This window comes from Eubalaena glacialis, chromosome 5 (assembly GCF_028564815.1).
Source record: "Eubalaena glacialis isolate mEubGla1 chromosome 5, mEubGla1.1.hap2.+ XY, whole genome shotgun sequence".
In the NCBI taxonomy this organism is placed as follows: Eukaryota; Metazoa; Chordata; class Mammalia; order Artiodactyla; family Balaenidae; genus Eubalaena; species Eubalaena glacialis.
Genome location: NC_083720.1, coordinates 143,842,556 through 143,868,215, shown reverse-complemented (window position 1 = coordinate 143,868,215; position 25,660 = coordinate 143,842,556). Strand labels below are relative to the sequence as shown.

General features: G+C 34.7%; 1 protein-coding gene across 3 annotated transcripts in view; it reads left to right on the top strand.

Moving 5' to 3' along the window:
* Positions 1-25,660, top strand: part of CCSER1 (coiled-coil serine rich protein 1) — a 1,301,104-nt gene that overhangs the window by 1,212,287 nt on the left and 63,157 nt on the right. The gene's annotated exons all lie outside the window — the stretch shown is intronic.

Sequence of the window (25,660 nt, the reverse complement as noted above, 5' to 3'; positions counted from 1 at the left end):
CTCTTGAGATCATATACTGTCTTGAATGGGAGACATCCTATTCTCTCTCCAACTACAGAAAAACCAGCCCTCCCCCCAAAGTCATTAGGCCAGCACTATGAGTAGCCAACCCCCATCTTAATCTCTTCAAAAGATGTAATGCACATAACAGAGTTAAATATAGTAAGAGCACAATACAAGGAAACAATGGATTAATCTTGGAAGGACCAGTAGTAATGTGTGAGCTGATCTTTGTAAGATGAGTAGAATGCAGACAGATGGATGAAGAGAAATGGCATTTTAGGATGTTGGACTTCTTGGAATGAAGTCTTTTAGGTCTTGAAGTGCATAGCATTTAAGAACAATAAATCAATTGTACAAATGCCAAGGAGAACTTACTCTGAGATCAAGTTGAAATTACAGATTGGTGTTGGAATCTGAAGTGTCTTGAATGCTAAGCTAAAAACAATATTTTTAAATCAATAATAGAAGCCTCTAAAAGTGTTTGAACATCATTAATATGATGAGATCTGTATTTGGGCAAAACAATCCTGATACCAATGCAGAATATAGTATTTAAAGGAGAGAGACCAAAAGAGGCCATTGTGACAGCCAAATAAGAGATAAAATGAAAGTATCTTGAGCAATGATACGGAGTAGAAAGAGAAAGGAGAAAATAATGAGAATATTTTACAAATAGAATCAAGAAGATGTGGTTTTCGATTATGGAGAAAAATAGGTATAACAGTGACACAGGTTTCTATATTTAATAAATGGGTCATACTTTCTCCTGAGATAGAACATTAAAGAACTGGAATATGTTTTGAGGGATACAATTAAAAATCATTTTGGTATGTTTAGTATGAGTTACAAAAGGGGTTGGCATACATAAGTATATATGGGCAAGTGGAAATTCATGTCTGAAGCTAATATAGGAGAAAAATCATCTAGAGTTATTGATCTGGACATGTCCGTGAGATCCTTGTTTCCACAGTACAGAATCAGCTTATTGTACAAGAGCAGTTGTTTGTTGATGTGTAAATTGTCAACCAGTCATAACTTAGAAAGCGATGGAGTACAGTTTGTCAAGTGCAGTTTTGATATTTCTTTTAAAAATAGATCATCTCTATTGTAATGTTTTTTTCTAGGCTGATGAAGTTGAAAAATCAGCTTCATTTTGTTAAGTACCATTGAAAAGAAAAGACTCTTCTTTTTAACTTGTTATGAGTTGCAATTATATTGGGTTAGCCTAAGCTGTCTTCAGTTAACACTGTGGTTGAAAGCATACGTTGACATTGCTATTTTTACCTAATATACCTCTCTTTGAAAAAGAGATTTGCTAATTATTTACCTTTTCAAATAATGCACTTTTTTATTTGTGTTAAGAGCTTATTAGCTGTACGTAGATAACCTTAGATGAGTATAGATATGCTTATAGTAGCTACTAATCTTCTACTTGAACACTTTTCAAATTCAGCATTTTGCGTCCACTCATAGCAGTGTAAATCTGGATATTATATGTGTGAAATAGTGTATGGAAGACTGGATATATACCCCACATTCATCTTGGAATACAGTCACTTCTTTGTTCGAAATTACACTTCTTCTTTCGAGGAAATTCCTTATTCATTGTATTAAAAAAGAGCCCCTGAATACAGAATATTCTCCACTGTCAATTCTATTCAGTAACCTTTGATTTGTTAAAACTTATTGCCAGGGAAGCCCTTCAAAAACTTGCAAAGGAAAAATGGTTTATCTTTAGAAACGTCTTCATCTGATTTTGGTGTGCAATCCTCTTCTAACTCCCAGCGGTTGTCCAGTGTCCTTCGTAGTGACACCTATTTAATAGGTCTTATTCTTAGTTCCACTTCCCCATAAAATATACATTTGTTCTTTATTTCCTACTTCCTCAGGACCATATGCTAGGTTAAGGTTGTTCTCTCAATGACAGAGATGACATATATATTTTACATCTGTATACCCATCAGAATAATTAGCACATATCGGGCACAATATATTTTATGTCGAATGAAGAGGTGAAATAATGAATGTTAGATGTAAAACATCAGTTCTGTCTTCCTGAACATCTTCTGTGTAAGATCTGCTCTTTATTCAGTGATGTCTACTCTGCTCAGGATTGAAAGTGACTGCAAGAAACAATACAGTGTAAATAAGCACATTATTCATAGAGTTACCCAGAGTGGAGAAAATATCTGGGTATAAAACACTGCACACATCTGCAGGACTTCTGAGACCCACAGAGGAAAACCACATCAGAAATGAAACCTTTGATTAATAGATCTAACTAGGAAGGCAGTTCAAAATGAGGAAAAATTTCTAAAATGAAAATATTACTACTAATTAAAATATGACCAATTTTGTTTCTCAAAGCTTCACTAATATCACTGATTTTGATCAAATTACTGTCTTGACTTACTTGCTTGGCAGTGAGTAGTCAATTTAACTACATTGGCATACATGTAGGTTAAACTAGTGAGTGAAGGAAAATTCTGAATGCACCATTTAAATAGCAGTGAAATTACTGTAGAGTATAATTTTTTTTAAGGTAGAGAATTCTAGAAAGGGTATTTGTTGATGTCATTTTTTAGAAAACAAAATCAAAAACATTGTGATGTGCTCTCCTACCTTTCGTAGTCTTAGGGGTAATACTGGTCCCAGCAAGACCCATGCAGGAAAAGAAGGAATTCCAAATTAAATGTTGATTCATATAATCAGTTGTAGCGTTTCTTAATTGTATTTTGATGGTTTGAATTCAATAGAAACATTTTAATTGTTTTGCTTTCATATGTTTAACTTATTTCTTTATTACTTATCAACTTTTACTATCTTCACCTTATTTGTTGTAACAGCTTGGGAATCATGTAGAAACTTTCAGAAAATATAGTCACTCTTCAGGGTAGAAAAATCAAGTTGCTTTATTTTATTTTATTTTATTTTCCTTACATCTAGCTGAGACTATAGTTCCTGGTAAGCTACTTAGTAGTTCATTAGATTGAGCGGTTGTCAGAGAGATCTAAGCTATTCTCTTGCCCCTAGTTGGGTAGTACTTCTTTGCTTTCTTTTGACCAGCTAAGGAAAGTTAATAGCTTTTTTTGTCTTCATACGTTCTTTCCTTAATCGTATCTCTGATAAATGTTCTGATCATTACTATTGATAGACTAGGTTGTAGATATTTACTAGAATTCACATGAGAGGGCTGACCCAGGTAATTTATTTACTTTCTGAATTTATATTACATTTCTTCCCTGAGGCAATTTCATATCCCAGGAGTGTTTCTTCTCATTATGAACTATTTCCATATCTGCTGAATACTGCAGATTAATCAGAAACGAAGAAGCAAACGCCTTAAAAAAAAAACTGTGGAAATACCATATTTGAATACTAACGCCTTAAAAAAAACTGTGGAAATACCATACCTGAATACTATTTTTAATTCAAATGAATCACTGAATCAATTTATCTCATCTTTTTAACATTTAGTAATAAAGAGGGAAAAAGATTAATAAACGTGCCTTGAGTGTCACAAAAGGGGCATGTTCCTTTATTAAAAGCATATATTCAATAATATACAAACAATAATGAAATCAGCCCAGGGCTACCAGACAGTTAATACTTTTAAATTTATAATATTTAGGTTATATTTCTATAATGTATAAATTTTATGATTAATTTTTAAATGTTATTGGGAAATGAAGTAACTTTTAGTTTTAGCCTAATAATTTAAGCATAATTTAAGATTTTACAGATAATTTATTAAAAGTCAATCCCAATCTCTTATATTATTAGAAGCAACAGACCAGTAAAAATGAATAAACAAACCAATTGTCGATCTTGGGAGGGCTCCTCTGCTGATAGTTGTATTCTTGGCTTATGTCATGTATGCTCAATTTTTCCATACTTTTCACAATTCTGCTATAATAACACTTTTTTGGGCTTTATATTAACAAATTTGTAGATTGTCCATTTATTCATACTTTGAAATGATATTTCCTGATTTTCCACTAATGACATGAAAACTTACCATTTTACTGAAATATAGTGCCACAAACATTACTTTAATCGATGTAGTTAAAAATGCATAACTCAAAGTCATAGCTATTTCCATGCTGACTAAATCCTCACTTATTCTTCAATAAAAATGAAAATTAATTAGCTTAGGATCATTCAGTGATTTTACCTATCTCTCATATTTAATTTGTGTTTAGCATTTTTCGTATTAGACAAGTTACAATACTAAAAAAAAGGCCGTGCTAAAAAAATTAAGAATATGTAAAACGTGTGTTACTAACTTTCTTGACATGCTAACTGCTAAATGTTGAGCCATTACGATTTTTTTTTATCATTTCTAAATTAGTGGCTTGTACAACTATGTAACTATGCAGGAAGAAAACAATGAAATTCAGTCTTCTGTAAAGAACTTTTATTTTTGTTCAGAATCCTTTATTCATTCAATATAAAACTTACAAATATTTATTGACGATGTACTGGGTATGTTTTGAGGCCATGCAAATGTTAAAAAGATGACTATAATAATTCCTGCTTAATGTATACAAGGAATAATTAGGCTAAGATATTGACAAAATTAATTTCATTATGGTAAGAGGTATAGAAAATTAAAAGAAATTTGGCTGGAATCTAAAAAATTGAGAATATATTCAGTTGTCTACATTGTTTAAAACTTAATAATTGGAGAATTTTTCTCTCTATTCAAAAGATCTATCTGATCGTAAGCACCATATAAAATATGTTAGTTTTCTTAATGATTAAACATCCCAATCATGTTATAAAAATATAGTAGTTGGAGGTTTTGTTAGCCACCTGGAAGTGACCTGTCTTGTAATTTCCAAAGTAGTAAGTTCTTCATTTTATTTATTTTTGGAATTCAAGGGGTTAAGGAAAAGAGAATAATATAAGAAAATGCCAAAATATGATAGCAAAACATACTAAAGCTTTGAAAGGTAGGTAGTGAATGAAAGGGAGAAGTATTTAAACTTACTTACAGATGTAAAAAGTGTGATAGTAAATGGTCACTCCATATCAAAATCATCTAATAAACAAGTGTTTTCATAGAGTTTATAATATAGCACAGAAAGTTAAAACCACCAATAGGATGAAAGGTGTTATAAAGCAGAACACAATTCATTGCAAATGAATGACACAGATAAGAGGTAGGAGTTTAGAAGATTTGGCTGTGATGGTTAATCAAGGCTCCAAAGAGGAGTAATATTTCAGATTTTTCCCCATTTCCACTTAAAGTGACTAGAACACTAGAATATATACTTTGTTTTCAAATTTCTTTAAACTATTAAATATTCTTTTTATCACCGTCTATGTTTTCCTTGTAGCTTACCATCCTCCTTCCATCACTTCTCTCACCCTAATGTGCAGCCCATGATGTGAAAGATTTTGCTATAGTAAATATGTAACAAATTATCTCTAAAATTTCTTAAATCAGTGACACATAGCAGTCAGTCAGAACTTCTCACTATGAGATAACTAATCTTCTTAAACAGACTTGAGAAAGTCAAAAGTCAAGAAACTTAAAATTTTCAATTGTTATAAAATTTAATGGAAAACTCAGGGAATTAACTGAATATATCACTGAGCTTCAAGTTGGAGAAGGATTTTGGACTTTTGCCTACAATGATAAATTATAAAGTGAAAGCTTCAACTATTTTGACTGTCCTTAAAGTAGGACTTCAGGAGTGTTTCTAACTAGAAGCAGAGGGATTAAAAATGATCCCATTTAAAGGAATAAATCTGTGATTCTCTAATGGTTCGAAATTATTTATAAATATAGTCTGATTCGTTACTACATAATGAACAAATCTCATTGATTGATGATCTCATCTTCACTATATCATTAAGTAATTACTACATATACTTAAGCTAACTGGCATAGTTTCTGGATTAGGAATGAACAAGTAAAATTGAAAAAAGGTAAAGAAATTTGCAAAGCAAAAATCTGTATAATCAGTGGCCATATTTATGGTTAGCATATTTTCCATTAAAAGTTAATAGTTCTAAGAGGATTAATTGTATCTCCATTGTGGAAGTATCTCACAGAGACATCACTGACAAATATCTAGGCTTTGGTGACTATTAAAAAGAAATATGGGTCACCTTATCTTTGATAAAGGAGGCAAGAATATACAGTGGAGAAAAGACAGCCTCTTCAATAAGTGGTGCTGGGAAAACTGGACAGGTACATGTAAAAGTATGAAATTAGAACACTTCCTAACACCATACACAAAAATAAACTTAAAATGGATTAAAGACCTAAATGTAAGGCCAGACACTATCAAACTCTTAGAGGAAAACATAGGCAGAACACTCTATGACATAAATCACAGCAAGATCCTTTTTGATCCACCTCCTAGAGAAATGGAAATAAAAACACAAATAAACAAATGGGACCTAATGAAACTTAAAAGCTTTTGCACAGCAAAGGAAACCATAAACAAGACCAAAACACAACCCTCAGAATGGGAGAAAATATTTGCAAATGAAGCAACTGACAAAGGATTAATCTCCAAAATTTACAAGCAGCTCATGCAGCTCAATATCAAAAAAACAAACAACCCAATCCAAAAATGGGCAGAAGACCTAAATAGACATTTCTCCAAAGAAGATATACAGATTGCCAACAAACACATGAATGGATGCTCAACATCAGTAATCATTAGAGAAATGCAAATGAAAACTACAATGAGGTATCACCTCACACTGGTCAGATGGCCATCATCAAAAAATCTACAAACAATAAATGCTGGAGAGGGTGTGGAGAAAAGGGAACCCTCTTGCACTGTTGGTGGGAATGTAAATGGATACAGCCACTATGGAGAACAGTACGGAGGTTCCTTAAAAAACTAAAAATAGAACTACCATATGATGCAGCAATCCCACTACTGCGTATATACCCTGAGAAAACCATAATTCAAAAAGAGTCATGTACCAAAATGTTCATTGCAGCTCTATTTACAATAGCCAGGACACGGAAGCAACCTAAGTGTCCATTGACAGATGAATGGATAAAGAAGATGTGGCACATATATACAATGGAATATTACTCAGCCATAAAAAGAAACGAAATTGAGTTATTTGTAGTGAGGTGGATGGACCTAGAGTCTGTCATACAGAGTGAAGTAAGTCAGAAAGAGAAAAACAAATACCGTATGCTAACACATATATATGGAATCTAAGGAAAAAAAAAAAGGTCATGAAGAACCTAGGGGCAAGACAGGAATAAAGACACAGACCTACTAGAGAATGGACTTGAGGATATGGGGAGGGGGAAGGGTAAGCTGGGACAAAGTGAGAGAGTAGCATGGACATATATACACTACCAAACGTAAAATAGATAGCTAGTGGGAAGCAGCCACATAGCACAGGGAGATCAGCTCGGTGCTTTGTGACCACCTAGAGGGGTGGGATAGGGAGGGTGGGAGGGAGGGAGACGCCAGAGGGAAGAGATATGGGAACATATGTATATGTATAACTGATTCACTTTGTTATAAAGCAGAAACTAACACACCATTGTAAAGCAATTATACTCCAATAAAGATGTTAAAAAAAAAAAAACTACAATGAGATATCATCTCACACCGGTCAGAATGGCCATCATCAAAAAATCTACAAACAACAAATGCTGGAGAGGGTGTGGAGAAAAGGGAACCCTCTTGCACTGTTGGTGGGAATATAAATTGATACAGCCACTATGCATAACAGTATGGAGGTTCCTTAAAAAACTAAAAATAGAAGTCACTATTTTTATAATAGCAAAGATGGGGTTAGAAGTTAAGGGATTTGCCCAGTTTCACACAAATTATGTTAGAGCTGGTACTAGAACCTACTTCAGGGCTTCAGCATATTTCATACAAACTGATGTGTGTTACAAATGCATTACACATTTGTTAAATGCAGATCTCTATAAAAGCATCTGAAAATTATTAACTGTTGGTTAAAGGGCTTATACTTAAAAGTAAGAAAATGCTTTCATTTTATATTTCAATATGGCTTTGACCCAGTTTGTTTCTATACCTGATAGTTAAGGTCTGAACTACATTTCAAATCATCTTTATATGTGAACTCTATTAATGCAACAGTAATGTTATCTCTATATTATTAAAAATATAATATTGTGGAAAACTGAAAAAAAAAATGCATTAAAATTCACTTTTTGAACCACTACATTGAAATTCAGATCTGATCATTACCTAATTCCTTCATTTTCAAGTTAATCATTTGCAGCATTGATTTCCATCATTCATTTAAAAAACATTATCATCTACCTATTATATGCTGTATATTAGGTACTGGGAACACAAATACTAAAGCCTTTAAATATATTCAGGTAAATGCAGGGACAATACGTTATTATTTGTATAATTTAATCAATGTATATCAGAAACCTAATTAATTCCACCTCAATTCTCTTTTTTAAAGGAATTACATTAGACCATTTAGTACAGAATTACTTTATCTTTTCACCTAATTTTAGTGACAGATGTTTAAAATATGAATACTTAATATGGATGAGTTAAGCAAATTCCTTCCAAGTTGACAGTAACCAGCATCTCAATCTCTGCAATATAAAATAAGTCATATGTTTTCATATGATTATAGAATCTCAGATACTGTAGAAGGAGTTTTGGAGTGTATTTCATCCAACCTTGAGAGGTATGTTGGAGTTTCTTCTATAACCTCTCCCATGCGGATGGGAATGGAATGGGAGGTTGATTTAGGTAGTTAAAATATGGTTGAAGGAAGGGCAGGAAAAGTGAATGAGAATAGGTTTAGAAGACAAATAGCTCTTCCTCTCAATTTTGCTGAAGGCTGGCTGTGATTATCGCTATAAACCAAGGTTAGTCAAATAATCAAATCTAAAAATTGCAGTAACTTTAGAATAAATTGCTGGGCACTGTAATTGAAAGGCCCTTTTGTTTGATTTAATTCAGTTCAGTTCTGAATGTATATCAAAGAAGATGAAGAAACCATCACATGCTTCTTTGTAAGCCCATTGTTCCTACATTTCCCCATTAGTAATTTTTAGGTGACTAAGAAAAGATGAGTTAATAAAAATTATTCATTTATATGATTTTCATTTATACCATGATTGCTTTTATTGTGGCATTAGAATATTAGAAGGGTTCTCAGTAAGATATGTAGCTTATTTCTCTGCTTCTTACAAGGAATATGCCTAAACCAAGCTGGAAAAATAATTACACAGATATTATATGAATCATATACACCAGGAAACACTGTTTCGTGTAAAGAATAACTTCCCCAAGAACCTTCATTGACTGTATGTTACCTTCAGAATTAAAACCAAATTTAGTGAGTTTATATCCCATTCATTGCAACGACAGTCTACATACAGTCACTTTCAAGACCTATTTAAATTTGAAATCCATTTTCATTAGCCACTACTTCACCTACTTCATACTTTTTCCAAATAGGTGTACTCATGGTCCTATAAATCTGCTACCTGCGTTTCTGACTCCATTATTTTGCTTATGTTGATTCTTCTGATTAAATTCCTTCTGTTTTCTTCTTTCCCTGTCTAAATTATAATAGTTTTACAGATCCATCTAAATGTTACTTTCTTAGACTCTTTCTGCCAATCTTTGTTGCACAGACCTTCAGATTCACTTTATGTGGTTGCGAAACCCCACTGTGACATTCACTAGTTTTATGTCCATGGGCAATTCATGGAAAATCTCTGTGTTGTATATTTACTGATCATAATTGAAGATTACTGCCAACAATAATATTACATGGGGTTGCTCTGAGTATTAAATTAACGAATACAGTGAAAATATAAACATGGTACAAGGGTTGCTGCTCTTGATGCTGTTACTAATGTTGTAATTATTAGACTATTTGGAACATACTATTGCCTTATATTGTTTCTTAGCTATAATTTAATCTGTTATATGTCAATGTCATATCTCTTCAACTAGATTTTAGCATCCTTAAAGCTAAATAAAATACATGAAATACTTCTTTGACATCCTAAGTTGCTTTACTCACTGCATAGTAGAAGCTCAACAAAAATTTGTTCAATCAGCAATTGAAATTATTAATGAAAGACCAAAGAATGAATGAATCTCCTTGTTGTATTCCCGTTTGTCCATATGGATTAATCCTATTTTCTCTTCTTTTTTAAAATTTTTTCTTCCAGTTTTATTGTGATATAACTGACATACAGCACTGTATAAGTTTAAAGGGTACAGCATAATTATTTGACTTATATACATCAGGAAATGATTACCACCATTGGTTTAGTGAACATCCATCATTTCATATAGATACAAAATAAAAGAAAAAGAAAAAAATTTCCTTGTGATGAGAATTCTTAGGATTTGCTCCCTTAACTTTCATAAAAACATAGGGGTATCAGTTACATTGTACATTACATCCCTAGTTATTTATCTTATAACTGGAAGTTTGTACGTTTTGATTACCTTCATCATACTCCAATCCTATTTTCTTAAATCACTTTTTCATCAGATGTGGTCTCTTATAATTATTTTATAAATTCTGTTTATTGCATAACAATAAACTTACTTCAGATGATTTTCCTTTATATCACATATATAAATGTAAATTAAGTGAAGGTTAAATATTTCTTAAATATTATCAAGTTAGAGAATTTTAACAGCATTAATAGATAATTTTTAAATCCTCAAAATGCACAAATTTTAACAGTTAACTTATGACTAAAACAATTTATATCTGGAACAAGAAAAATATGGTTATATATTATGTGGGTTGAGTAGGAATATTTATTTATTCATTTATTTATAATGCAAGCTCTGAATATTGATTTAACCAACTTATGATATTAATAAATTATGATATTTGGCCAATCTTATACTAATTTAACAAAAAATAACCTTTAGGACTATGTTGAGATTTTTCTATAAGATATTAATACTGGTGAGCAGACAGGTGTAGAACAAGATGTGCTAAAACAACTAGGGTTGTGGTGGAGGCTGGGAAATAGGAGGTAAAGAGGATGGAATAAAATGTCACAGAATGAGAAATAAAAACAACAAGAATAACAAAATATTCTGTCCACTGGGCAGCAGCCGTACTCTGCTCAGTGGTATTATTAGCAGCTGCATATCTTTTGGGAAGAGCTGGTTATAAGCGTTGTCTCCTGCTTTTGGAAACTATTTCTGTTCATTCCTACACATTTCCCAGTTAAAAAATCAATACATAGAAACTAAAGAATATATAGAAATATGGATAAATATAAGATGAAACAGTGAAAGGATATGATAGTGCTTGGTCCCTGGGGACTGAGTGTTCACGGGGGAAGCTGGGTCAGGAGACAAGTATTTCTCACCCTAATCTTTGTAATAAAGTTTGAATTTTAAATCATATATATGTATTAACTTGTTAAAGCATAAATACAAAAGGCTGTGTGGAAACAAAACATAGAATCCAGCAAGCCATGTAGGCTACTTATAATGTAAGCAGGATCACAGTAAGCTGGAAGCATGAGATAACCCATCTTTGGCACCTCCTGACCCTTGGTATTTCCCTTTTGTCTTCTCTTCTCCTTGTTCCTTCACAAACTAACTCTCTTACTCTTCCTCCTTTTATTCTGACGTGTTAACTCATACTAGTGTAAAATGCATCTTCCAAGAACATATGAATTTGCAGAATGGTCATATTTCTCAGCATAAAAGGCTTGACAAATTAAAGGCATCAAACAGCAAGAGATGGTGAAGATTTCAGGTAGAAAGAGTCAACAACTGTAAGAAAGAATCAACAACTGTATTTTTCCATGAGAAATTTATGTCTACTTATACATAAAACAAACTTTAATATTGAACAAAGCAAGTGTCTGGCAACTTTTTTTTAATTGAAGTATACTCCATTAATAATATTAGTTTCAGGTGTACAGCAAAGCAATTCAGTATTTTTACACTTTATACTCCATTAAAAATTATTACAAGATAATGGCTATAATTCCCTGTGCTATACAATATATCCCTGTTGCTTGTCTTATTTTATACATAGAAGTTTGTATCTCTTAATACCATACCCCTAATGAGATGAGACCCTTCCCCCTTCCCTCTCCCCACTGGTGACCACTAGTTTGTTTTATAAATCTGTGAGTCTATGTCTGTTATACTATATTATTCATTGGTATTATTTTTTATATTCTACATATAAGTGATATCAGACAGTGTTTATCTCTCTCTGTGACTTAATTCACTAACCATAATATTCTCTACATCCACATTGCTGCAAATAGCAGAAATCCATTCTTTTTATGGCTAATATACATATATATATATATATATATATACACACACACACACACACCATATCTTCTTTATCCATTCATCAGTTGATGAGCATTTGTGTTGCTTCCATATCCTGGCTATTGTAAATAATGCTGCTATGAACATTGGGTGCATGTATCTTTTTGAATTAGTATTTTCATTTTTTCTGGGTATATATCCAGAAGTGGAATTGCTTGGTGATATGGTAGTTCTATTTTTAGTTTTTTGAAGAGCCTTCATACTGTTTTCCATAGTGGCTGCAATAATTTACATCCCCACCAACATTATACACAGGTTCCCTTTTCTCCACATTCTCACCAACATTGGTTATTTGTAGACTTTTTGATGACAGCCATTCTGACAGGTGTGAGATGATATCATTGTTGTTTTTATTTGCATTTCTCTAATAATTAGTGATGTTGAGTATCTTTTCATGTGCATGTTAGCCATCCTTATGCCTTCTTTACAAAAATGTGTAACATTTTCTTCTTGTATTGATCCCTTTATCATTATATGATACCCTTCTTTGTCTTTTGTTAAAGCCTTTGTTTTTTTTATTTTTATTTTTTATTTTTGACTGTGTTGGGTCTTCGTTTCTGTGCGAGGGCTTTCTCTAGTTGGGGCAAGCGGGGGCCACTCTTCATCGCGGTGCACGGGCCTCTCACTATCGCGGCCTCTCTTGTTGCGGAGCACAGGCTCCAGACGCGCAGGCTCAGTAGTTGTGCCTCACGGGGCCTAGTTGCTCCGCGGCATGTGGGATCTTCCCAGACCAGGGCTCGAACCCGTGTCCCCTGCATTGGCAGGCAGATTCTCAACCACTGTGCCACCAGGGAAGCCCAAAAGCCTTTGTTTTAAAGTCTATTTTGTCTGAGTTGAGTGTTGCTACCCCACTTTCTTATTGTTTTCATTTGTATGAAATATCTTTTTCTGTCCCTTCACTTTCAGTCTGTGTGTGTCTTTAGCTCTGAAGTGAATCTCTTGAGGCAGCACGTAGAAGGGTCTTATTCTTTTTATCCAATCAGCCAACCTATGGCTTTTGACTGGGGCATTTAGTCCATTGAAATTTAAAGTAATTATTGACAGGTATGTCCTTATTGGCATTTTATTACTTGTTTTCTCGTTGTTTTTGAAATTCTTCTCTGTTCATTTCTTCTTTTTGCTTCTTCTCTTGTGGTTTGATGATTTTCTTTAGTAGTATGCTTGTGTTCCTTCCTGTTTAGTTTTTGGTATCTATTGTTGGTTTTTGATTTGTGGTTATATATATGTTGACCTATAACTATATCTACTTGTTTAAACTGGTAGTCATTTATGTTCAATCACATTCTAAAAGATCTACAGTTTTTACTATCTTCCCCTACATTTTGTGGTTTTGATATCATATTTTACATCTTCCTGTTTATCCCTTCATTGTTTATTGTAGTTATAGTTGCTTTTACAATTTTTTGTCTTTTAATCTTCACACGGGCTTCAGTGGTTGATCTTCAGTCCTTACTAGATATCTGCCTTTCACAGTGGGATTTTCCCTTTCCTATAAATTCTTACTTCTTTTCCACTTAGAGGAAACCCTTTAACATTTCTTTTAAGGTAGGTTTAATATTGGTGAACTCTTTTAGTTTTTGCTTCTCTGAGAAGTTCCTTGTCTCTCCTTCTATTCTTAGTGTTATTCTTGTTGGGTAGAATATACTAGGTTGCAGGGTTTTCCCTTTCAGCACTTTGAATATATTATGCCACTCCCTTCTGACTTGCAGAGAAAATCCCCTGATAGCCTATGGGGATTCCCTTGTATATGACTATTTGTTTTTCTCTTGCTTCCATTAGAATTCTCTAAATTTTACCATTTTAATTATGCTATATCTTGGTATGGGTCTGTTTGGGTTCATCTTGTTTGGGACTCTCTGTGTTTCCTGTACCTGGTTATCTGTTTCTTTCTTCAGGTTTGGGAAGTTTTTAGCTATAATTTCCTCAAATACATTTTCATTCCCTTTCTCTCTCTCTCTTTTCCTTCTGAGACCCCTATAATGTAAATGTTGGTACACAAATGCTATCCCAAAAATCTGGTAGATTGCTTTCATCATTTTTTTCATTTGTTTTCCTTTCTGCTATTCTGATTGGATGATTTCCATTATTCTATCTTCTAGATCACTTAGGTGTTCTTTTGTATCACTTAGTCTGTTATTTGTTCATTCTACTATGTTTATCTCTGATATTGAATTATCTAGTTTTGATTGGGTCTTTTTTATATTTTCTATCTAGTTCCTTGTTAAAGTGTTCATAGTGTACATCAATTATTTTCCCTAATTTATTTAACATTTTTATTATCAATGCTTTGAATTCTTTTTCTGATAAATTGTTTATTTCTGTTTCATTATTTATTTTTTCAGGGATTTTTTTCTTGCTTTTTCAACTGAAAGTAGTTTCTCTGCCTTTGTATTTTGCTTAACTTTCTCTGCCTCTATGAATTTAGGTTAAATAGTTACCTATTGCAGTTTTGAAGGTGTGATCTTATGGGGGAGCCTCCCTATATAGATCGCATGTGCCCAGTGGCTTTGGTGTGAGAGCTGGATTTGATGTGGACTCAAGTCACTTTCCTCGGGCTGTGCTGGCAGCTCTCCCCTTGTCAGGAAATGGTGTGGCTAGAGCTGGTGCTGAGCGTGAGGTGTGACTTCTACTCTGCTCAGTGACAGTTACAGCCCTTTTGGGGTGGGGGTCTAAACCCAAGTTGCTGGAGGAGAAGTGCTACAGGTCAGGCCTGAGTTGGCTCTATTCCTCTCAAGTGTGTGTTTTTTCCTCTCCCTACAACCAGGACCCTTGCCCCAGAGAGGGAGACTGCTGAGGCAAGTGGGGCCCATATGGGCTGTCAGCTCATGTAGGCTACAGAGGTCCCATGTGCTGCTTGTGTAGGCACCTGCAGCGCCACTTAGAAGCAGCCTCTGGTGCAAGTCCCCTTTGTTCCTCACAGCCAATCACTGCCCCCAGCCTCTGCTGCCCCCGGCCCTGTTATGGAATCCCTTTGCAGGGCAGGCTGGGTTGCATGACCCCTTGGCGCATATGGGGGCAGGGGGGCGAGCTGTGGTGGAATGGCCGTTGTCAGAGATCTGGGCTCCTTCCGAGGTGTTGCTTGAGTAAGTGCCAAAATGGCCACGATCAACCCACGCAAGCTGTGTCCCAGGACCGGCTCTCCCCTGGGTCCCATGTTTAAGTCTTTTGCCACGCCCTCACCCCCAGTCATGGCTGTCCCACGTCCAGTGCCTCTCTGTGACATGGAGTGAGCTGGATCGGGGTGTGCAGTGAGGCTGTTGCAGAAACCTGGCAGCCACTAGGGCAGAGCTCTCTCTGCCCTTCCTTGGGGGCAAGGCTTTGTACCTGTGGTCCTCACAAATGGAGTTTGTACTTCCCACAGTCCTTCTGTTAGTCCCAGAAGTCCTCCAACCAGCCAAGTAGGGTTATCTCCCCATGTAGGAGCCCAGGACTGGGCATCCAATCTGTAGCTTGAACTGCTTACTCTACAGGGTGGGTGTCTGCCTGTGTAATTTGCCTTTTCCTCTGAGACCCCTCCCAGGGAAACAGGTCCCAACCCAATTGCTTTTCTTCCCTTTCTACCCAATTACATGTGTATCTTTCTTATAGCCTTGGTTGTACAGGAGTGCTTGTGCCAATTTCCAGTTAGTTTTCAGTGAGGATTGTTCCACACATAGAGGTATTTTTGATGTTTTCGTGGTGGGAGGTGAGTTCCATATCCTCCTACTCCACCATCTTGACCTGAATTGTCTGTCAACTTTTAAGTCTATGAAGTATTTATTGACTTGAAATTATCTTAACATGTGATAGTACATGCATTCATACTCTCCAGAAGTTAAACTTGTATTTATATTGTGTTTACCTGCCAAACAATTAACATTATATGGATCAATAAATAGATGGATAGATGATAGGCAGACAGAAGGTTGGATTTCATATGCATGCAACTCTAGACCTAATCTTTACCTTTGCCCGCTCTGCTCTGTGTCTTCGGACTTTGGCTTGCATTGACTCATCAATGCGCTCCCTTGCAGTTGTTTTTCTCTAAGAGGAACAAGGGCAGGAGATTGGAGGGGACAAAGAGAGTGATTTGGGAATATTTATATCCCTGCCTCCCAAACTGCAGAGACTCAGAAGTCTGGCTATCTCTCTTGACCAAAGGTCTTAGCTCATTTAGGTCTCAGCCCTATCAACAGAATCTTCTTTGTCATCAGTTTCCGGTAACAGTTCATTCCCTTCTCAGCATAGAATGTTAGAGGGGCCCCACTGTAACTAAGCCTGGAATTCTGCACTTTCCCTTGTAATTCTGTTTTGCCCAAATGTTTGTTAAGTATGTCTTTCTGACAATTCTTCTTAATGTATACTAATTTGAGTGTTCCATCTGTTTTCTCTTGGAATCCTAAGTACAGTAGATGGATAGAGAGTTCTCAATCACTGGAATCCACTGGTGCTAGTGGGATTTTATTTTTAAATCCCCATTGTGTCTACACTTGGTGATGTTGCCAGACTTTTAGTGCATTTGTCTTCCATTTGATTACTGTGTATGTTAATAAGTATAGCACTGAGAAGAATACTTTATAGCCATTTTGTGTTTATTAGCTGTCAGGCATTACATTAAAAGGCTTGAGCATATTAGCTTACAGCAGCCCTATGAAATAGATACTATAATTCTCCCCGTTTAGAGATTAAGAAAGTGAGACTTGCAAAGGTCAAGTGACTTTCCCAAGGTCATACAGCTGGTAAGTGGTACAGTAACTGAGATTTTAAACCAAGGCATCAAGACTCCATGCTTTTATCCACTATACAGTATCGTGTAGGTATTGCTGTGCTTTACTAGATAAGTATGACAACAGACAGAATAAAATTAGTTAGAAAAAAAGTACTTAGTACAATGTAGTTGCCTACTATAGATGTTATTTAATGTTAAAATTTTCATGAGAATTGAATTGTAGTGACAGTTGAAAAAGGAGTACACTTTGAACAATCTTTAAAAGAAATGTGAGGCACTGTATCACACAGTGTATATGTGTATACACACATAAACGGTGTAAAATTTCTAAAACCTAAAGAATTGTAACTGACATTTAAGAAAAAAAATCTATCCATATTTTTAGAAGCCTTTAAAGTAATGTATACCTAGGGCCCATAGAAAAACTAAATAAAACCAGAATTTTGTACAGAATTGGTGATCTGCTCTCATACAAAGTGTGGTAAGTAAATTTTTTTTGCTAAATAATCACTTAAAGGAAAAAAATGAATCATAAAACTTGAAGTCTTACAGCAATAAGCAACAACCTATATGGGAGTACAGAGTACATATTTTTTGCACAGAGTTCCAGTTTTTTCCTTTGTACTTATTCTATCAAATTAAGAAATTCATAGGAAAAATTTTTTCTGTTGATACCTCTTCCAATATAATGAAAACAGGGTGTCCTCTGGTTCTAGTCTTTAATTTTTCTTGTTGAATGTAGGTGTGATAGTAAGGATTAATTCATAATATAGGCATGCCTGATTTTATTGCTCTTAACTTAGATACTGTGAATTTTACAAAGTAAAGGTTTGTGACAGCCCTGCATCAAGCAAGTCTGTTGGTGCGATTTTTCTAGCAGAGTTTGCATACCTCGTGTCTCTGTGTCACATTTTGATAATTCTTACAATATTTCAAACTTTGTTATTATATTTGTTACGGTGATCTGTGATCATTGATGTTACTGTAGTGATTGTTTGAGGGTGCCACAAACAAGACCCTTAAAAGACGGCAAACTTAATTGATAAATATTGTGTGTGTTCTGACTGCTCCACCAACCAGCCTTTCCCTCACATCTTCCCCTCGTATCAGGCCTCTCTATTCCCTGAGACACAACGATATTGAAATTAGGCCAGTTAATAAGCCTAAAATGACCTCTAAGTGTTCAATTTAAAGGAAGACTTGCATGTCTCTCATTTTAAATAAAAAGCTAGAAATGATTAAGCTTCATGAGGAAGGCATGTCTAACCTAGTTGATAAAGAAGTGACAAGTTTTGGGAAGATTGACTCCAATTCTGAAAGTTCTATTGTGGCTAAGATGCTGTCAAACACCATTGCATGCTACAGAGAAATCGTTCATGAAAGGAAGAGTCAATCAATGTAGGAAACGTCACTGGTGTCTTATTTTAAGAAATGGCCACAGCCATCCCGGACTTCAGCAGCCACCACCCTGAGCAGTCAGCAGCCCTCCACAAGCAAAGACCTCCCCCAGCAAAAAGATGATGACTTGCTGAAGGCTAAGATGATGGTCAGCATTTTTTTTTTTAGCAATAAAGTATTTTTAATTAAGGTATATACATTGGTTTTTAGACATCATGCTATTGCACACCTAATAGGCTACATTATATTATAAATATAACACTTATATGCACTGAGAAACCAAAACATTGTGTGATTCACTTTATTGTGATACTTGCTTTATTGTGATGGTCTGGAGCTGAACATTCAATATCTCCAAGGTATACCTGTATTATTCTGTCCAGCTGAATTTATTATATTCAGATAAGCTGACTAGACTTAAAAATAGCTATTCTTAAAGGGGCAGAATGGTATTTGTGTTGGCCATACTAATTGGTATAGCTACTATATAATCAGGTAGAAAGCGTAACAGTCTAAAGCAAATGTTTAAATTGTGTTTCCTTTAATGAGGGAAATTCTGCCTTTGTAAATGGCATTTATATGTGTGAGGAATGAGTGAGACGTATAGCAGATGAACTTCAGAGATGGTCCAAACTAAATAATTTTGAGTCTTAATTCTAGTCTTAGAATCATTGAAAGAGAGAGAGTACATGTTCTTCTCAACTTTTCAGATGATTGGGGAAAAAGTGCTTCTTAATTGCATTGCATGCATCAGTTTTTCACATTTTCAAACATTATTCATAAATCAGTTTGCTCCAAATCAGTTAAAAACTAAACATTTTCTTCGAGAAAAAAAAAAAAGAAAAACAAACCTACAGCAACAATAACAACAATAATAAAGCTATTTACTACTGGGAGAGGTCTGAGAGGCCTTTACTATTTTTCAGGGTTAGAAAAAACAACAGATGCTATCAAAAGTTCAAGACCAAGGACACGGAGAAGTACACCTGCTACAAACAGCAAGAGTGTTCCTCCTTCCATTCCCTGCCTCAGCTTCTCCCTACAGCACATACTTCCCTACTTAGACACACATTTTGTTTAAATTCATATATCTCAGTGCCATCTGAATTGTGAATCCCATCTTGGTTTCTCCTACTGTAGAATCGAATTAAGAAGTTAGCAAGTGTACTATTCTGGTTCTAAACAACAACAACTTAAACCAGGAAGGCTGAGAAGCATGAATCCTATGTCAAACACTCTAGAAAAAGTCTATAAATTCTTAATTCTTAGTGTAGTCTCTTCTAATGCTTAAACCACCTTTACTGTCATGACAGTCTTTCTTATTTCTGGATTCTTCATAATGGAGCTCATTTTCTCTTGTTCTGTCAGCACAGCTGAAAGATGGCTGATCACCATTTTCTGTCTAACAGTCCTTTCAGTATAGTTTCTATTCATAGAATTGAAGTTTTTTCACTTCTTTTGCCTTTTCCAGAATGAGCAATCCAATTGTTCCAGTTATTCTTTTATTTGACATTTTCAACTTTTTATCTCTAATTGAAACTCTTTATCTTGTTCCTATTTTTATTTGTTTGGATGACATCCAGAGTTCTGAGTTGGGGTGCTGTGCTTTTTCTTATTTACTAAGTGAGTTCTTTAATTTGTGTTCCATTATAGTTTGAGTTTCCAGATTGCTATCCAAACCAAGGTTTTTTCTGAAATATTTTAATACTAATCTTTCATTGTGTAGATGTTATTTTTTCCTTAAGTACCTTATGTTTGTGTCCTTTAACCTGTCTGTTTCAATTACCAAATATTCTAAAATTAACATTTCAATATTCTAGTTATTGTTTTCTCATATATACTCTCTTAAAAAGAGATTTTTTAAAATGTTGGTCTGTGATTGGCTTGGCAATAAAATTTATCTCAAACATCCTGTATATGGTAAGGATCTATAAATATTTGCTTAATTTGGTCATCCATGACATTGTTAGTGATTTTCTGGATTAATACATAGAGGAAGATTGTGAGGATGTATCAGACTCATCACAAACTTGTGATAGAATTGAATAAAAGTGTCTATGATCTGGTCCCTTTTTTCTCAGATATTTACTGAATTGTATGAATCAGTCTTAAGCATTGGTCCCTCTGTTATCTCTATCTACCTATCTATCATCTGCCTCTGTATCATCTTCTACTTGCTACATTTCCTCCACTCTATCAAATTATTCATTTGATCATTAGAGATTAGGTTAGTGCATAGATTACTAAATCCTTTTGGCTGTTAATTAAAATCCTGACCATTTAAGGCTAGTCACAAATTGATGTTATAAAAACTTTACCTTGATGTGATTCGATATAAGAAAATTACCAATGGCTCATAATTTCTTTTATTTCTATGTTATGGAACATAAAGTAATAGTTGTCTTTTTATTTTAATAAGAATTTCTAGGTGTTTGATAATTTTTAAATTAATGAACTTTATTTTTTATAGCAGTTTTATGTTCACAGCAAAATTGTTTGGAAAGTACAGCGAATTCTCATATACGCCCATTCCCACACATGTCCAACCTCCCCCCACAATGAACATCTGTACTACAGTGGTATGTTTGTTACAATCAATGAACATACATTGACATATCATTATCACCCCAAATCATTAATTTATATTAGGGTTCACTCTTGGCATTGCACATTCTGTGGATTTTAACAAATGTACAGTAACGTATCCATTGTAATATCATACAGAATAGTTTCATTGTCCTAAAAATCCTCTGTACTCTGCCTATTTATCCCTCCCCCTCCCCCTTAACCCCTTGTAATCACTGCTCCTTTTCTTGTTTCCATAGATTTGTCTTTTCCTGAAGGTCATATAGTTGGAATCATACAGTATGTAGCCTTTTCAGATTGGCTTCTTTCACTTAGAAATATGCATTTAAATTTCCTTCATGTCTTTTCATGGCTGGAATGCTCATTTCTTTTCAGCACTGAATAATATTCCAGTGTTTGTATGTACCACAGTTTTGTTTATCCATTTACTTAGTGAAGGTCATGTTGGTTGCTTCTAAGTTTTGGCAATTATTTCTATATTGCTTTACATTGTTGTGTTAGTTGCTCCTGTATAACAAAGTGAATCAGCTATATGTATACATATATCCCCATATCCCCTCCCTCTTGCGTCTCCCTTCTACCCTCCCTATCCCACCCCTCTAGGTGGTCACAAAGCACCGAGCTGATCTCCCTATGCTATGTGGCTGCTTCCCACTAGCTATCTATTTTACATTTGGTAGTGTACATATGTCAGTGCCACTCTCTCATTTCGTCTCAGCTTACCCTCCCCCCTCCCCATGTCCTCAAGTCCATTCTCTACATCTGCATCTTTATTCCTGTCCTGGCCCTAGGTTCTTCAGAACCATTTTTTTTTTTTTTTTTTTTTTTAGATTCCATACATATGTGTTAGCATACGGTATTTGTTTTTCTCTTTCTGACTTATTTCACTCTATGACAGACTCTAGGTCCATCCACCTCACTACAAATAACTCAATTTCACTTCTTTTTATGGCTGAGTAATATTCCATTGTATATATGTGCCACATCTTCTTTATCCATTTGTCTGTCAATGGGCATTTAGGTTACTTCTGTGACCTGGCTATTGTAAATAGTGCTGCAGTGAACACTGGGGTGCATGTGTCTTTTTGAATTATGGTTTTCTCTGGGTATATGCCCAGTAGTGGGATTTCTGGGTCATATGGTAGTTCTATTTTTAGTTTTTTAAGGAACCTCCATACTGTTCTCCATAGTGGCTATATTAATTTACATTCCCACCAACAGTGCAAGAGGGTTCCCTTTTCTCCACACCCTCTCCAGCATTTGTTGTTTGAAGGTTCTCTGATGATGCCCATTCTAACTGGTGTGATGTGATACCTCATTGTAGTTTTGATTTACATTTCTCTAATAATTAGTGATGTTGAGCAGCTTTTCATGTACCTCTTGGCCATCTGTATGTCTTCTTTGGAGAAATGTCTATTTAGGTCTTCAGCCCATTTTTTGATTGGGTTGTTTGTTTTTTTAATATTGACCTGCATGAGCTGTTTATATATTTAAGAGATTAATCCTTTGTCCGTTGATTCATTTGCAAATATTTTCTCCCATTCTGAGGGTTGTCTTTTCATTTTGTTTATAGTTTCCTTTGCTGTGCAAAAGCTTTTAAGTTTCATTAGGTCCCATTTGTTTATTTTTTGTTTTTATTTCCATTACTCTAGGATGGGAGTCAAAAAAGATGCTTCTGTGATTTATGTCAAAGAGTGTTCTTCCTATGTTTTCCTCTGAGAGTTTTATAGTGTCCGGTCTTACATTTAGGTCTTGAATCCATTTTGAGTTTATTTTTGTGTATGGTGTTAGGGAGTGTTCTAATTTCATTCTTTTACATGTACCTGTCCAGTTTTCCCAGCACCACTTATTGATGAGACTGTCTTTTCTCCATTGTATATCCTTGCCTCCTTTGTCATAGATTAGTTCACCATATGTGCATGGGTTTATCTCTGGGCTTTCTATCCTGTTCCATTGATCTATATTTCTGTTTTTGTGACAGCACCGTATTGTCTTGATTACTGTAGCTTTGTAGTATAGTCTGAAGCCAGAGAGTCTGATTCCTCCAGCTCTGTTTTTTTCTCTCAAGATTGCTTTGGCTATTCGGGGTCTTTTGTGTCTCCATACAAATTTTAAGATTTTTTGTTCTAGTTCTGTAAAAATGCCATTGATATTTTGATAGGGATTGCATTGAATCTGTAGATTGCTTTGGGTAGTATAGTCATTTTCACAATATTGATTCTTCCAATCCAAGAACATGGTATATCTGTTTGTGTCATCTTTGATTTTTTTCATCAGTGTCTTATAGTTTTCCGAGTACAGGTCTTTTACCTCCATAGGTAGGTTTATTCCTCGGTATTTTATTCTTTTTGTGCAATGGTGAATGGGATTGTTTCCTTAATTTCTCTTTCTGATCTTTTGTTTTTAGTGTATAGTAATGCAAGAGATTTCTGTACATTAATTTTGTATCCTGCAACTTTACCAAATTCATTGCTTAGCTCTAGTAGTTTTCTGGTGGCATCTTTAGGATTATCTATGTATAATATCATGTCATCTGCAAACAGTGACAGTTTTACTTCTTCTTCTCCTATCTGTATTCCTTTTATGTCTTTTTCTTCTCTGATTGCCATGGCTAGGACTTCCAAAACTATTTTGAATAATAATGGTGAGAGTGGACATCCTTGTCTTGTTCCGGATCTTAGAGGAAAGGCTTTCACCATTGAGAATGATGTTTGCTGTGGGTTTGTCATATATGGCCTTATTATGTTGAGGTAGGTTCCCTCTGTGCCCACATTCTGGAGATATTTTATCATAAATGAGTGTTGAATTTTGTCAAAAGCTTCTTCTGCATCTACTGACATGATCATATGGTTTTTATTCTTCAGTTTGTTACTATGGTGTATCACATTGATTGATTTGCATGTACTGAAGAATCCTTGCGTCCGTGGGATAAATCCCACTTGATCGTGGTGTATTATCCTTTAAATATGTTGTTGGATTCTGTTTGCTAGTATTTTGTTAAGGATTTTTGCACCTATATTCATCAGTGATATTGGTCTGTAATTTTCCTTTTTTTTGTAGTATCTTTGTCAGGTTTTGGTATCAGGGTGACATTGGCCTCATAGAATGAGTCTGGGAGTATTCCTTCCTCTGCAATTTTTTGAAAGAGTTTGAGAAGGATGGCTGTTAGCTCTTCTCTGAATGTTTGATAGAATTCACCTGTGAAGCTATCTGGTCCTGGACTTTTGTTTGTTGGAAGATTTTTAATCACAGTTTCAATTTCATTACTTGTGATCGGTCTGTTCATATTTTCTATTTCTTCCTGGTTCAGTCTTGGAAGCGTATACCTTTCTAAGAATTTGTCCATTTCTTCCAGGTTGTCCTTTTTATTGCCATAGATTTGCTTGTAGTAGTCTCTTATGTGCTTTGTATTTCTTTGTATTTCCATTGTAACTTCTCCTTTTTCATTTCTAATTTTATTGAGTCTCCTCCCTCTTTTTCTTGATGAGTCTGGATAAAGGTTTATGAATTTTGTTTATCTTCTCAACCATCTTTTAGTTTCTTGATCTTTGCTATTGTTTTCTTTATTTCTATTTCATTCACTTCTGCTCTGATCTTTATGGTTCCTTTCTTTCTACTAACTTTGGGTTTTGTTTGTCCTTCTTTCTCTAGTTCCATTAGGTGTAAAGTTAGAGTGTTTAACTGAGATTTTTCTTGTGTTGAAGTAGGATTGTATTGCTATAAACTTTCCTCTTAGAACTGCTTTTGCTGCATCCCATAGGTTTTTAGATCATCGTGTTTTCATTGTCATTTGTCTCTAGGTATATTTTGATTTCCTCTTTGATTTCTTCAGTGATCTCTTGGTTATTTAGTAACATATTGTTTAGCCTCCATGTGTTTGTATTTTTTACGTTTTTTTCCCTGTAATTGATTTCTAATCTCATAGTGTTGTCATCAGAAAAGATGCTTGATATGATTTCAGTTTTCTTAAATTTACCAAGGCTTGATTTGTGACCCAAGATATGCTCTGTCCTGGAGAATATTCCATGTGCACTTGAGAAGAAAGAGTAATCCGCTGTTTTGGGATGGAATGTCCTATGAATATCAATTAAATCTATCTGGTCTATTGTGTCATTTAATGCTTCTGTTTCCTTATTAATTTTCTGTCTGGATGATCTGTCCATTGGTGTAAGTGAGGTGTTAAAGTCCCCCACTATTACTGTGTTACTGTCGATTTCCTCTTTTATGGCTGTTAACATTTGCCTTATGTATTGAGGTGCTCCTATGTATGGTGCATATATATTTATAATTGTTATATCTTCTTCTTAGATTGATCCCTTCATCATTATGTAGTGTCCTTCCTTGTCTCTTGTAACATTCTTTATTTTAAAGTCTATTTTATCTGATATGAGTATTGCTACTCCAGCTTTCTTTTGATTTCTATTTGCATTGAATATCTTTTTTCATCCCCTCACTTTCAGTCTGTATGTGTCCCTAGGTCTGAAGTGGGTCTCTTGTAGACAGTGTTTATATAGGTCTTGTTTTTGTATCCATTCAGCGAGCTGGTGTCTTTTGGTTGGAGCATTTAATCCATTCACATTTAAGCTAATCATCGATATGTATGTTCCTTGGTTTTGGGTTGTTTTTG